Consider the following 3,480-nt stretch of genomic DNA (forward strand, 5'->3'; position numbering starts at 1 on the left):
CCAAATACATATTGTGGATGTTTCTTATGCCCCAGCTTGATCTATTAACTCTTGATTTCTCATTCTTGAGGTTTTGAGGCATACTATTAATTGACTGACTACATATTATTTTTATTATTGGACATGAATCTAATATGAAGATGTGCTTTTAAGTTTTTTTTTTAAATATCCAACTATATTTTATGTGGACTTTTGTGTTTGGATTTAGTTGGATTATTTAAGAAATATTTGTGCATGTTTTGCGAAGAACATTTGGATTCATGCAACAAAGTTTCCAAAGGATTCCTAATGCTTTTGAAGCACAAATTAAGAGCCTAACATACTCTAAGGGATTGAGATCTTGTGAGTTGTATTATTAGTTCGCTGACCGTTGTTGCACTTGTATCTGTTTAGTTTCATTTGTGCACCTAACTACAGTTTTTGCATGCTCATTATTCGTATAAAAGTTTTTGTGCCTATAAGTAAAGGATTCTTTGGTTTCATGCAACAAAGTTTCAAAAGTATCTATATTGGTCGTGAGGCACGAATTGAGAGGCTTACACACACACACACACACACACACACACACACACATATATATATATATATATATATATATATATATATATATATGTGCACACTATGAGAGTTTGCAATCTTGGAAATTGCATAAGAACTTTGATCGGCCCAACGAAAGGTCATTGTTCCTATATAATTTTGTGTATGTGATTGCAAAATTTCATAATTGTAGCCTCTATGCATGTGATTGAGATGTTGTATTTTCTAAGATAAATACTTTGTTGGATCTTATCTTTTCTGGCCAACTTTATTTATGTAATCTCATTAAATTGTTGTGGTATGAGGATGTTGGAAATGAATAATCGAGATTGGAATTCTATTCTGCTCAACTGTGATGGAATTCCTAGTGCTAGGTTGTTCATTTTCACTTGTCTTGTGGCGAGAACCCACCGTGTGTCGTGGATCGGCCCAACGGAAGGGCCACGATGACACAACGTGTGTCTCGATAAGATCACATAAGGATATTTTGGGTGATCTTGTAAAAACGTGGTGTGCTAAACAGAAGATAAATATTGACTTTATTGATCTTGGCCAGCCCGATTCGAACAAACTAAGCCAATTGTCATAATTCTTCGGCTATTTAGCGAGTTTTGGGCATTATTACCACTTAGTGGTGATGACTGGAGAAAGATGCCAACCCAAAACAAAGACGACAGTTGGGCGGTTGTTCAGGTAGTTGTTTATGTTGCCTTACTATATATTTTTTTTCATTTGTTAATTATTCCATCATACATTTACCTTACTTTTTTTTACATGTAATGCAATCAAAATTTAATCTAACTGACAATCAGAAGGAATGGGCTATTAGAAAATTGGGTAAGCACTGAAGAGATTGGAATAGCTACCTAAAGATTGAGTTCTTCGATAATGATCTCCCAGCGCCAGAGGGGAGAGTGATTGGGTCCGAATACAAAGATCTCTATCGGTATTGGGAAACTAAATATGCAAAGGTATGATACAAAGTGCATTTGTTAGACATATTCTTACAATTGAAATTAATGAATGGTTACTAATGATTATTTTTTTAATCCAGAACCGCAGTGAGAAAAATATAGCCAATCGCACCCAACAGACTATCCGATACACTGCTGGCACAAAAAGCTTTGCGAGAAATCTAAAGGAAGAGGTAATTCCATGATTTTGTATAATACTTGCAAACTTTTTTACTATTAATAGTTGCTTGCTTATTTTGTTGATATGGTGGTAGACCATAGAGACGGGAGTAGTGCCAAGCAGATCGGGAGTAGTGCCGAGTAGATCAAAGCTTTTCATCCGTACTCATACCAGTAAAAAAACTGGGCAGGCTAAAGATGATGTCTCCAAAGATCTGATTGTATGTATTCTAAAATTTCTACTGAGCACCCCGAGTCGTCACGAGGCTCGGTCTCTATCAGAGATGACATATTCTCCCATTACATGGGAGTGGAGAGACGAGGCTGGGTGCGTATGGTTGGGTTCAGCATTATTACCCCTTCTAGGATAGATGGCTCATCCTCCGGTCGTGGGACGTCACAACAAGAGTTCGATTCACTTAGAAGACGGTTGGCTGAGATGACAGAGAAGCATGCCAAGGTGATAGAGAAGCAAACACAAACAGATAGAACGTTGGCACAAGTCTTAGTTTTTTACAGACGTCAAACTTTAGCCTTGTGAGTCTTTCGATTTATTCATTATCACTTATAAATAATAAATTCACTTCATACATCACTTTATGTATCTCTCTTAATTTATGTTAGACTACCGACGGCGTTGCTCCCCCACGACCACATGCACCCATTGCCCACCCCTGAGATCATTTGCTCGATTAGGTACCTCTATTCATAACCTTTTGGTTTAAATTATATGTTGAATATTGATTTCATAAATAACTTGCCAAATTCATTAATTTTCTTATGCTTTGGTTTTCCTAAGGTTATTTTATTGAGCCTTAAGCAGAAGGGAGTTACAATCGCGCGTGGTTATCTTGTGAGCGAAGATTCGAAAGCTCGAGTTGATGATGAAGCAATAGGAGATAATTTCTCTATTGTTCAGATAACGATTGCAGAGGTGCCAGATGAACCTCTAATAACGGAGGCCTTAGAACTATTAGAGACGTTGTAGGAGACAAGATCGATTGGATTGCCTTCTTAGTAAGTGAATGATATATACATAATTTCTCGTGCATGATGATAATCTTATTGACAATTTTACTTATCTTTGTTTTTGTGTTTACTTTGTTTTCAGGTTAAACGAGTCTAGATGCCTTGAGTTGTTGTTTCCTTCTGCTTTTATATTTTAATGTTTTGGATTTCATGAACCTTTCTCTTATGTTTATATTTTATGAACCTTTGTTTTGTTTGATGTTATGGTGGTATATGCATTGTTGGACTCATGGTTTGTGAACTTTTAATGCATTAAATATGTGTTTCCGTTTCTCTCTCGATATCGTGCTCAAGTATCTTTCTCACTTTATTTCAGTAAGACACCCACAATCCCTCGCTATTTCTCTCTCCCCTTCTAAATCTCTACATTACGTCAATTTGTTTGTCATTTTCTACCTCTAGTTTTCACTTAAGCTACTCCATAGTTGATGGATCTTGTGTGATCACGTTGAAGACGCGGATGAAGTTACTCTCAATCACCTTCGAGGCCACCATCTCCTTGTCGTGGCAGAAGCTGAAGTCAAAGTTACATCGAAAGCCACAGTTACAGGTTTGTTAATCTTGATTATACATTTTTTTATTCATTTCTGCTGAGTAAGAGGGAGTGAGCAAGTGGAGTTACAGGTTTATTAATCTTGATTGTTTTTTGTTTTTTTGATTCATTTTAGATGGGGACCCACATTTTTTTTTGTTTTTTTGATTCATTCTAGATTGGGAAGATCATTTTGTAATGGATATTGTCATTTCTAAATGATAACATTATCGCAAAACAGGGAAACAG

At 36.2% G+C, this 3,480-nt stretch overlaps 1 long non-coding RNA gene across 1 annotated transcript; it reads left to right on the plus strand.

Annotated features, from left to right (window-relative positions):
• Positions 1-1,430: 1,430 nt before the first annotated feature.
• Positions 1,431-2,860, plus strand: LOC143883702 (uncharacterized). The gene is made up of 6 exons (XR_013252484.1): positions 1,431-1,508; positions 1,592-1,684; positions 1,766-2,207; positions 2,295-2,366; positions 2,470-2,687; positions 2,782-2,860. It is a non-coding gene; the product is annotated as an uncharacterized LOC143883702 (long non-coding RNA).
• Positions 2,861-3,480: the final 620 nt, after the last annotated feature.

This window comes from Tasmannia lanceolata, unplaced genomic scaffold, assembly GCF_043159265.1.
Source record: "Tasmannia lanceolata isolate RefF3 unplaced genomic scaffold, GAP_Taslan_0.1 ptg000008l, whole genome shotgun sequence".
NCBI lineage: Eukaryota > Viridiplantae > Streptophyta > Magnoliopsida > Canellales > Winteraceae > Tasmannia > Tasmannia lanceolata.